The sequence below is a fragment of the Ranitomeya imitator genome, chromosome 1 (assembly GCF_032444005.1).
Source record: "Ranitomeya imitator isolate aRanImi1 chromosome 1, aRanImi1.pri, whole genome shotgun sequence".
Classification (NCBI taxonomy): domain Eukaryota; kingdom Metazoa; phylum Chordata; class Amphibia; order Anura; family Dendrobatidae; genus Ranitomeya; species Ranitomeya imitator.
In genome coordinates, this window is record NC_091282.1 from 841,206,700 (window position 1) to 841,218,926 (window position 12,227).

Sequence of the window (12,227 nt, forward strand, 5' to 3'; positions counted from 1 at the left end):
AGGTATACTTACCTAGTCCCAGCGATCCTCGTGCTGTCCCTGCCGTCCCACGGGCTTCTGTGCCGCAGCTTCTTCCCCTCTTCAGCGGTCACGTGGGACCGCTCATTAGAGATATGAATAAGCAGCTCCACCTCCCATAGGGGCGGAGCCGCCTATTCATTCCTCTAATCAGCGGTGCCGGTGACCGCTGACAGGAAGAGCTGCGGCACCGAAGACCAGGCAGAGGGACAGCGCGAGGATCGCCAGGACTAGGTAAGTATAGCATATTCACCTGTCCTCGTTCCAGCCGCCGAGCGTCGCTCCATCTTCCCGGCCGGCGCCTCCATCTTCCCGGCGTCTGCGCTCTGACTGTTCAGGCAGAGGGCGCGATGACGCATACAGTGTGCGCGGCGCCCTCTGCCTGATCAGTCAGAGCGGAGACGCCGGGAAGATGGAGGCGCCGGAACGAGACGCCGGGAGCTGCAATCAAGGGAGGTGAGTATGTGTTTTTTTTTTTTATTGCAGCAGCGGCGGCAGAGATTTCTATGGGGCACAATGAACGGTGCAGAGCACCGTATATGGGCACAGATATGGGGCACAATGAACGGTGCAGAGCACCGTATATGGCACAGCAATGGGGCACAATGAACGGAGCAGAGCACCGTATATGGGCACAGATATGGGGCACAATGAACGGTGCAGAGCACCGTATATGGCACAGCAATGGGGCACAATGAACGGTGCAGAGCACCGTATATGGGCACAGATATGGGGCACAATGAACGGTGCAGAGCACCGTATATGGCACAGCAATGGGGCACAATGAACGGTGCAGATCACCGTATATGGCACAACAATGGGGCACAATGAACGGTGCAGAGCACCGTATATGGCACAGCAATGGGGCACAATGAACGGTGCAGATCACCGTATATGGGCACAGATATGGGGCACAATGAACGGTGCAGAGCACCGTATATGGCACAGCAATGGGGCACAATGAACGGTGCAGAGCACCGTATATGGCACAGCAATGGGGCACAATGAACGGTGCAGGGCACTGTATATGGCACAGCAATGGGGCACAATGAACGGTGCAGAGCACCGTATATGGCACAGCAATGGGGCACAATGAACGGTGCAGAGCACCGTATATGGCACAGCAATGGGGCACAATGAACGGTGCAGAGCACTGTATATGGCACAGCAATGGGGCACAATGAACGGTGCAGAGCACCGTATATGGCACAGCTATGGGGCACAATGAACGGTGCAGAGCACTATATGGGGCACAGCTATGGGGAAATAATGAACGGTGCAGAGCACTATATGGCACAGCTATGGGGAAATAATGATCTATTTTTATTTTTGAAATTCACCGGTAAATGCTGCATTTCCACCCTAGGCTTATACTCGAGTCAATAAGTTTTCCCAGTTTTTTGTGGCAAAATTAGGGGGGTCGGCTTATACTCGGGTCGGCTTATACTCGAGTATATACGGTATATTTTTTTACATTAAATGCACAAATATTTCGTTTAATTTTGGAGCGTAGCCCTATAGATGGTCTTTTTTATTTTTATTACCTACTTTCTCACTCATTGCCCAAGTAAACTGAAAATCAAAGGACGTCCAATCCCTGGAATGTCGAATCCTTTTTCAGTGCACTTGATTTTACTTTAAGCTGTGGGCGAGGTACTCCTCTCCTGTTACCTGTAATACTAAATGAAAGTTGGGGTCCTTGCTGGGTGTGTGGACTTGTGTCATAGGGGTGGTACACCCGTGCAGGCCACAAGTAATTGATGACGCTGGTTTGTCAGGACTAGATGTTAACCAGTTCATAAAAGGAGACCACCATTTCAAATTAAACTTCTTTTTACTGAAGAATAACTTGATATGAACTATATACAACAAATAGCAGGCATTTATCTTTAAGGACATTTCTTTAACCACAAGCAACATGAGCACACACATTTCCTTCTTTCCTGAAAACACTTTCTCCTTCGCTTACTTCCTCTACCCTTTGCCCAAGCCTGCAAACTATCTTGGGAGCTTCCATTTTCCTCTGTGGTGACCACATGGGTCAAGGTGTTACGCTACAACCTCTCACAGCTATTCACAGTTTCCAGTCCACAAGAGTCATAGACTCCATCCTGTTGATTTCTCGATCAAAAGAAGGTACTGTATCTGCACCAAAATGGTATCACTAAAAACATCAGCTCGACACACAAAAAATAAGCTCTCACCGACCCAAGATCACACAAAATGGAGCACTACAGGTATCAAAAAATGGCATGAAGGCTTCGGAAGGGGTATGGGCAACATGCCCTTCCCTCTACATGCACACAACTAAAAAATTTGAGAATCTTAGCTACTATGTGGCCTATCACACACCTGGAACATACGTACTCTCATATGTTGCACATTGCTCTATTTTATTCTAGTTGATCTAATGAAAAGAGACACTTTATGCAGAAAGGTTAAAAAGACAGATAATATACTTGGTATTATACTATTAATACCTGTTAATCTGATGCAAAATCTACACTGTCTATGTGTCAGCATACTAATGAGTTGGCAATATACAACCCTGATTTTGTGCTTCCAACAATCACCAAAGTTGGTTATTGATAATTATTTGATATCTCCCTTCCTTGCAAAAAAATTTTTACAGTACATATTATGCATTTATTTAAGAATACACAGTATACAGTAAGTATACTGTATGAGTGCAAAACAAATACAAATAAATATGTGACAGACTAATACGGAAGGAAGAAGAGCACTGCCCATGAGTAGGGTTGAGCGACCTTGACCTTTTTAGAGTCGAGCCGTGTTTCGCGAAACCCGACTATCTTAGAAGTCGAGTCGAGTGGAATCGGCCGATTATCGCGAAAAGTCGGGTATCGCCCGAAACACGAAACCCAATGCAAGTCAATGGGGGAGCATAGTCGGCAGTGAGTGGAGGCCAGGAAAACACCTACACTGCCCATTTTAATGGCAAAAACATCCATTCTTGTTAAAGAAGCTTGTCAATCGTAATTTACCTTATAATAATTGGAAGGCATTTGAAATTGGGGGTCATTTGGCTAAAGTTGTGGGGGGTAGGGCTGGTTCAAGTAATTAGTGGGCCCAGTAAATCTGGACCACGTCACGGCAGTGGAGCAGGGAGAGGTAAGTATTTCAACTTTGCAAGTGCTGTGATCCTGAGCAAGCAGGGGGGGCCCACTCGCTGGCATTGGCACTGGCACAGGGCCCCTCAAAGTACAGCGGTGTGTTTGCATGGCGGGGGCGCCTCCCACCGGCAGCAACACTTTTGCGTACTATGAGAGGCCCTGTGCCAGTGACGTCGCCAACTAGTATTCCTCCCCCAACCTGATGAAGGAACCTGCACTTTCATCTGCCCCTTCCTCTTTGTCCCCGTGTAAGGTGGTATGGTATGCGGGAAGAGGAACCTGCCTTTCAGCAGGGTCACAATCTTGCTGTGTAGCGTGCACGGGGAATTTTGCGTTATGGGTCAATGTACCAGCAGACTCATCTATCACTGGCTGGGCAATGGGCAGGATGAGGAGGAAACACAGATATAGGCCCAAAGAATAAAGTGGGCTAAATGCAGTTCAAAATTGGTAACACAGGACTAACCAGGGGGCATTGCAGTGGAGGACAACTGGAATGAGAGGCTGACACAGAGAGTAGGCCCAAATCAGTAAGTAGTCGAAATGCAGTTCAAAATTGGCAACCGTAGTAAACAGGCGGCACAGCTTTGTTCAGTGGAGGAGAACAGCAAGGAGTGGCAGACACCGATAGTAGGCCCCAACCCAACTAGTAGGCCAAATGCAGTCTAACATTAACAACTACTTAACGAGAGCCTGAAAATGGAATGTCAGGACAGGAAACCAGGAGAACAGCAAGGAGTGGCAGACACCGATAGTAGGCCCCAAACCAACTAGTACGCCAAATGCAGTTGTTCCGTTTAACCACAATTTAATGAGAGCCTGAAGATAGAAGTTCAGGAAAGGCAACCTGGAGAACACCTTGGAGTGTAACACACCATCTCTCTACACCCCATACCCAATTTGTAGGCCTAATGCAGCGTAGTTTCCAACAACTACTAAACGAGAGCCGGAAGATCGAAGCATTGGCGAGGAAACCTGGGGAACACCTTGGAGTGGAACACACCATCTCTCTACACCCCATACCCAATTTGTAGGCCTAATGCAGCGTAGTTTCCAACAACTACTAAACGAGAGCCGGAAGATCGAAGCTCAGGAAAGGCAACCTGGAGAACACCTTGGAGTGGAACACACCATCTCTCTACACCCCATACCCAATTTGTAGGCCTAATGCAGTGTAGTTTCCAAGAACTACTAAACGAGAGCCGGAAGATCGAAGCTCAGGAAAGGCAACCTGGAGAACACCTTGGAGTGGAACACACCATCTCTCTACACCCCATACCCAATTTGTAGGCCTAATGCAGTGTAGTTTCCAACAACTACTAAACGAGAGCATGAAGATCGAAGCTCAGGAAAGGCAACCTGGAGAACACATTGGAGTGGAACACACCATCTCTCTACACCCCATACCCAATTTGTAGGCCTAATGCAGTGTAGTTTCCAACAACTACTAAACGAGAGCCGGAAGATCGGAGCTCAGGAAAGGTAACCTGGAGAACACCTTGGAGTGGAACACACCATCTCTCTACACCCCATACCCAATTTGTAGGCCTAATGCAGTGTAGTTTCCAACAACTACTAAATGAGAGCATTAAGATCGAAGCAATGGCGAGGAAACCTGGGGCACACCTTGGGGAGGCAGACACCGTTAGTAGGCCCTACCAAAGTTGTACCCCCAATGCAGTTTTAAAATTCCTAGAGGCTGAAAACAAGACTATTGACGCTCAGCTTTTTTCAAAGGAACACAGCTGAATTGAGTGGCGCAGACAGACACAGGTAGTAGGACTTAACCCAAAAATGTGGCTCACTGCAGCTTAAAAAAGTTACAGGGGTACAGAAGCAGCAGTGCTCTGGGCAGTGGAGGACAATTTCAACAGTGGACCGCAGACAGACTTTGTACGCCTACTATTAAAAAAAGGATGCTCTATGCAATTAAAAATAGGTTACAGGGGTCCACGGGCAGCAGTGGTGTGGTCAGTGGACGAGTATTGGAAGGAGGGACCGCAGACAGGCGTAGTAGGCCTAACATAACAAAATTAGGCTGTAGACACTGTAAAATTGGTTCCAGGGGTACACGGGCAGCAGTGGTGTGGTCAGCGGAGGAAAATTGGAATTAGGGACTGCAGACAGACTTTGTAGGCTGTCCCCTGTGGACCATGCATCCAACACATTAACCCAGTGCGCCGTAATGGACACGTAACTTTTTGTGGACATGCCTACTGGTCCATGCGTCTCTTGTCAGGTGCACCTTTCTACTGTTTGATTGCCTGAGTGCTATGACAATGCAGACTTTTTCATGCCGGTGGAGGGCTGGGATGGCTTTTCTCGCAAAAGAAATGTCAACTGGGTAGCTTGAACCGTTGCACAGCGTAGTTCATCTGGGCTTTCTAAATATAAAACAAAGAAAAAAAGGAGGCTACATGCACTTTCAGCTGGGTTCCAGGGGTACACGGCCAGCATTGGTCTGGTCAGTGGAGAACTATTGGAAGGAGTGACCGCAAAAAGGCATCGAAGGCCTAACATAATAACACATTGCTGTTGGCAATTTTAAATTGGTTCCAGGGGAACACGGGCAGCAGTGGCCTGGTCAGTGTAGTATTAGTAGAAAGAACGGACCGCAGACAGGCATCGAAGGCCTAAAATAAAAAAATTGGGCTGGCTGTAGGCAATTTTAAATTGGTTCCAGGGGTATACGCGCAGCAGTGGTGTGGTCAGTGGAGGCCTAGTGGAAGGAGTGACCGCAGACAGGCATCGAAGGCCTAACAATAATAACACATTGCTGTTGGCAATTTTAAATTGGTTCCAGGGGAACACGGGCAGCAGTGGCCTGGTCAGTGTAGTAGTAGTAGAAAGAACGGACCGCAGACAGGCATCGAAGGCCTAAAATAAAAAAATTGGGCTGGCTGTAGGCAATTTTAAATTGGTTCCAGGGGTACACGGGCAGCAGTGGTGTGGTCAGTGGAGGCATATTGTAAGGAGTGACCGCAGACAGGCATCGAAGGCCTAATATAATAACACATGGCTATAGGCAATTTTAAATTGGTTCCAGGGGTACACGGGCAGCAGTGGCCTGGTCAGTGTAGTAGTAGTAGAAAGAACGGACCGCAGACAGGCATCGAAGGCCTAAAATAAAAAAATTGGGCTGGCTGTAGGCAATTTTAAATTGGTTCCAGGGGTACACGGGCAGCAGTGGTGTGGTCAGTGGAGGCATATTGTAAGGAGTGACCGCAGACAGGCATCGAAGGCCTAAAATAATAACACATGGCTGTAGGAAATTTTAAATTGGTTCCAGGGGTACACGGGCAGCAGTGGTGTGGTCAGTGGAGGCCTAGTGGAAGGAGTGACCGCAGACAGGCATCGAAGGCCTAAAATAATAACACATGGCTGTAGGCAATTTTAAATTGGTTCCAGGGGTACACGGGCAGCAGTGGTGTGGTCAGTGGAGGCCTAGTGGAAGGAGTGACCGCAGACAGGCATCGAAGGCCTAAAATAAAAAAATTGGGCTGGCTGTAGGCAATTTTAAATTGGTTCCAGGGGTACACGGGCAGCAGTGGTGTGGTCAGTGGAGGCCTAGTGGAAGGAGTGACCGCAGACAGGCATCGAAGGCCTAAAATAATAACACATGGCTGTAGGCAATTTTAAATTGGTTCCAGGGGTACACGGGCAGCAGTGGCCTGGTCAGTGTAGTAGTAGTAGAAAGAACGGACCGCAGACAGGCATCGAAGGCCTAAAATAAAAAAATTGGGCTGGCTGTAGGCAATTTTAAATTGGTTCCAAGGGTACACGGGCAGCAGTGGTGTGGTCAGTGGAGGCATATTGTAAGGAGTGACCGCAGACAGGCATCGAAGGCCTAAAATAATAACACATGGCTGTAGGCAATTTTAAATTGGTTCCAGGGGTACACGGGCAGCAGTGGTGTGGTCAGTGGAGGCCTAGTGGAAAGAGTGACCGCAGACAGGCATCGAAGGCCTAAAATAAAAAAAGTGGGCTGGCTGTAGGCAATTTTAAATTGGTTCCAGGGGTACACGGGCAGCAGTGGTGTGGTCAGTGGAGGCCTAGTGGAAGGAGTGACCGCAGACAGGCATCGAAGGCCTAAAATAATAACACATGGCTGTAGGCAATTTTAAATTGGTTCCAGGGGTACACGGGCAGCAGTGGTGTGGTCAGTGGAGGCCTAGTGGAAGGAGTGACCGCAGACAGGCATCGAAGGCCTAAAATAAAAAAATTGGGCTGGCTGTAGGCAATTTTAAATTGGTTCCAGGGGTACACGGGCAGCAGTGGTGTGGTCAGTGGAGGCATAGTGGAAGGAGTGACCGCAGACAGGCTTCGAAGGCCTAACATAACAAAAATGTCAATACAATGGTATTGTCAGTGGCAGGCATTGAAGGATGTCAGCGCATAGACTAAACATTGGTGGAGCTGTGAGATAATTTTGCAAGTGGTAGAGCACTGTTTGAGCTGGGGGGGGGGGGAACTGTCTTGTGGCCGGCGGTACAGGCCCAGGGCCCCTCATATTACAACGGTGTGTCTGACGTTGGGTGCGCACCACCACCGCCAGAGACACTTTATTGTACTAGGAGGGACCCAGTGGCAGTGCCGTCGACCAAAAGCGGGCACACCCACCTCTTCAGACAAACAGCACTCTCACGGGTGCTGTCGCCAAGTGTCGATACCACGGCCCCGTGTGGGGAGTTTGGCCATTTAGTGAGGTGTAAACATGTCGTATGCTGGACAATCAGGTGCAGAAAATTACGAGATTGGAAAAGGCATTCAGAATAGTCCACAGGCAAGACCTTTTCATAGGAAAGCTAGGTGTCAGCCGGGCAAGGTGGGGCAAAAGATTTCGAAATCCAGTTGTGGTTCATTTTAATGAAGGTTAGATCATCTACATTTTGGGTAGCCAGACGAGTCCTTTTTTCTGTTAGTATTGAACCTGCAGCACTGAATACTCTTTCTGATAGGACACTAGCTGCCGGGCAAGCAAGCTCCTGCAATGCATATTCTGCCAATTCTGGCCAGGTGTCTAATTTTGATGCCCAGTAATCAAATGGGAATGACGGTTGAGGGAGAACATCGATAAGGGATGAAAAATAGTTTGTAACCATACTGGACAAATGTTGTCTCCTGTCACTTTGAATTGATGCTGCAGTACCTGTCCTGTCTGCGGTCATAGCAAAATCACTCCACAACCTGGTCAGAAAACCCCTCTGGCCAACGCCACTTCTGATTTCTGCCCCTCTAACTCCTCTGGTCTGCTGGCCCCTGCAGCTCGTGTGAGAACGATCACGGGCGCTGTGTGCAGGGAATGCCAGAAGCAAACGGTCAACAAGAGTTGATTGTTTGGTTGCTAATATTAGTTCCAAGTTCTCATGTGGCATTATATTTTGCAATTTGCCTTTATAGCGAGGATCAAGGAGGCAGGCCAACCAGTAATCGTCATCGTTCATCATTTTAGTTATGCGTGTGTCCCTTTTGAGGATACGTAAGGCATAATCCGCCATGTGGGCCAAAGTTCCAGTTCTCAAATCTGCGGTTGTGCTTGGTTGAGGGGCAGTTTCAGGCAAATCCACGTCACTTGTGTCCCTCCAAAAACCAGAACCCGGCCTTGCCGCGCCACCAATTTCCAGTGGCCCCGGAAAAGCTTCCTCATTAAAAATATAATCATCCCCATCATCCTCCTCGTCCTCCTCCTCCTCTTCGCCCGCTAACTCGTCCTGTACACTGCCCTGGCCAGACAATGGCTGACTGTCATCAAGGCTTTCCTCTTCCTCAGCTGCAGACGCCTGATCCTTTATGTGCATCAAACTTTGCATCAGCAGACGCATTAGGGGGATGCTCATGCTTATTATGGCGTTGTCTGCACTAACCAGCCATGTGCATTCCTCAAAACACTGAAGGACTTGACACATGTCTTGAATCTTCGAACACTGCACACCTGACAACTCCATGTCTGCCATCCTACTGCCTGCCCGTGTATGTGTATCCTCCCACAAAAACATAACAGCCCGCCTCTGTTCGCACAGTCTCTGAAGCATGTGCAGTGTTGAGTTCCACCTTGTTGCAACGTCTATGATTAGGCGATGCTGGGGAAGGTTCAAAGAACGCTGATAGGTCTGCATACGGCTGGAGTGTACGGGCGAACGGCGGATATGGGAGCAAAGTCCACGCACTTTGAGGAGCAGGTCGGATAACCCCGGATAACTTTTCAGGAAGCACTGCACCACCAGGTTTAAGGTGTGAGCCAGGCAAGGAATGTGTTTCAGTTGGGAAAGGGAGATGGCAGCCATGAAATTCCTTCCGTTATCACTCACTACCTTGCCTGCCTCAAGATCTACAGTGCCCAGCCACGACTGCGTTTCTTTCTGCAAGAACTCGGACAGAACTTCCGCGGTGTGTCTGTTGTCGCCCAAACACTTCATAGCCAATACAGCCTGCTGACGTTTGCCAGTAGCTGCCCCATAATGGGAGACCTGGTGTGCAACAGTGGCAGCTGCGGATGGAGTGGTTGTGCGACTGCGGTCTGTGGATGAGCTCTCGCTTCTGCAGGAGGACGAAGAGGAGGAGGAGGGGGTGCGAACGGCTACAGCCAATTGTTTCCTAGACCGTGGGCTAGGCAGAACTGTCCCAAACTTGCTGTCCCCTGTGGACCCTGCATCCACAACATTCACCCAGTGTGCCGTGATGGACACGTAACGTCCCTGGCCATGCCTACTGGTCCATGCATCTGTTGTCAGGTGCACCTTTGTGCTCACAGATTGCCTGAGTGCATGGACGATGCGCTCTTTAACATGCTGGTGGAGGGCTGGGATGGCTTTTCTGGAAAAAAAGTGTCGACTGGGTAGCTCGTAGCGTGGTACAGCGTAGTCCATCAGGGCTTTGAAAGCTTCGCTTTCAACTAACCGGTAGGGCATCATCTCTAACGAGATTAGTCTTGCTATGTGGGCGTTCAAACCCTGTGTACGCGGATGCGAGGCTAAGTACTTCCTTTTTCTAACCATAGTCTCATGTAGGGTGAGCTGGACTGGAGAGCTGGAGATCGTGGAACTAGCGGGGGTGCCGGTGGACATGGCAGACTGAGAGACAGTGGGAGATGGTATTGTTGCCGCCGGTGCCCTAGATGCAGTGTTTCCTACTACGAAACTGGTGATTCCCTGACCCTGACTGCTTTGGCCTGGCAAAGAAACCTGCACAGATACTGCAGGTGGTGCGGAAAATGGTGGCCCTACACTGCCGGAAGGGATGTTGCGTTGCTGACTAGCTTCATTGGCCGAGGGTGCTACAACCTTAAGGGACGTTTGGTAGTTAGTCCAGGCTTGCAAATGCATGGTGGTTAAATGTCTATGCATGCAACTTGTATTGAGACTTTTCAGATTCTGTCCTCTGCTTAAGGTAGTTGAACATTTTTGACAGATGACTTTGTGCTGATCAATTGGATGTTGTTTAAAAAAATGCCAGACTGCACTCTTTCTAGCATCGGATACCTTTTCAGGCATTGTAGACTGAGCTTTAACCGGATGGCCACGCTGTCCTCCAACAGGTTTTGGCTTTGCCACGCCTTTTGGGCAAGATACGGGCCCGGCAGATGGAACCTGTTGCGATGTTGATGCCTGCTGCGGCCCCTCCTCCTCCGCTTCAGAACTGCTGCCGCCTGCACCCTGTTCCCCCAATGGCTGCCAATCGGGGTCAAGAACTGGGTCATCTATTACCTCTTCTTGTAGCTCGTGTGCAACTTCGTCTGTGTCACCGTGTCGGTCGGTGGTATAGCGTTCGTGATGGGGCAACATAGTCTCATCAGGGTCTGATTCTTGATCATTACCCTGCGAGGGCAATGTTGTGGTCTGAGTCAAAGGAACAGCATCGTAGTCTGGCTGTGGCTGTGCATCAGTGCACTCCATGTCAGATTCAACTTGTAATGGGCATGGACTGTTAACTGCTTCACTTTCTAAGCCAGGGACGGTATGTGTAAAGAGCTCCATGGAGTAACCCGTTGTGTCGCCTGCTGCATTCTTCTCTGTTGTTGTTTTTGCTGAAGAGGACAAGGAAGCGACTTGTCCCTGACCGTGAACATCCACTAACGACGCGCTGCTTTGACATTTACCAGTTTCACGAGAGGAGGCAAAAGAGCTAGAGGCTGAGTCAGCAAGATAAGCCAAAACTTGCTCTTGCTGCTCCGGCTTTAAAAGCGGTTTTCCTACTCCCAGAAAAGGGAGCGTTCGAGGCCTTGTGTAGCCAGACGACGAACCTGGCTCCACAGCTCCAGACTTAGGTGCAATATTTTTTTTCCCACGACCAGCTGATGCTCCACCACTACCACTACCCTCATTACCAGCTGACAATGAACGCCCCCGGCCACGACCTCTTCCACCAGACTTCCTCATTGTTTTAAAAACGTAAACAAACTAACGGTATTTGTTGCTGTCCCACAACTTACACGGTGAGCTATAACTTCAGTATGATTTAGCTACCCCTTTACAGGCGAGTGAGACCACAACGAAAATCAGGCACAATGTTACACACTCTGTTGTTGGTGGCAACAAATGAGAGAGATGCCACACACGCAGGACTGTCACTGAAGCACAAATGTAAATATTAATCTCCCACTGATTTGATTTTTTTTTTTTTTCAGGGAGACTTTAGGAAAAAAAAATAATAGAATAAAATGATTTTTTCAGGAAGAATTTAGAAACCAAATAAAATAAAATGATTTTTTCAGGGAGAATTTAGAAAACAAATAAAACAAAAAAAGGCTTTCTATGGCCCACTGAGTGAGAGATGACGCACACAGGAGTCAGGAGTGGCACACAAGCCCAGAGGCCAATATTTATCTCCCACTGATTGATGTAGTGATTTTTTCAGGTAGATTTTGGAACCCAAATCAAGCTAAAAAAAAATAATAGGCTTTCTATGGCCCACAATTGGAGAGAGAGAGAGAGATGGCACACCCAGGAGTCAAGACTGGCACACAAGCAGAAAGGGCAATATTAATCTCCCACTGATTTGTTTTTTTTGTTTTTTTCAGGGAGACTTTAGGAAAAAAAAAAAATAGAATAAAATGATTTTTTCAGGAAGAATTTAGAA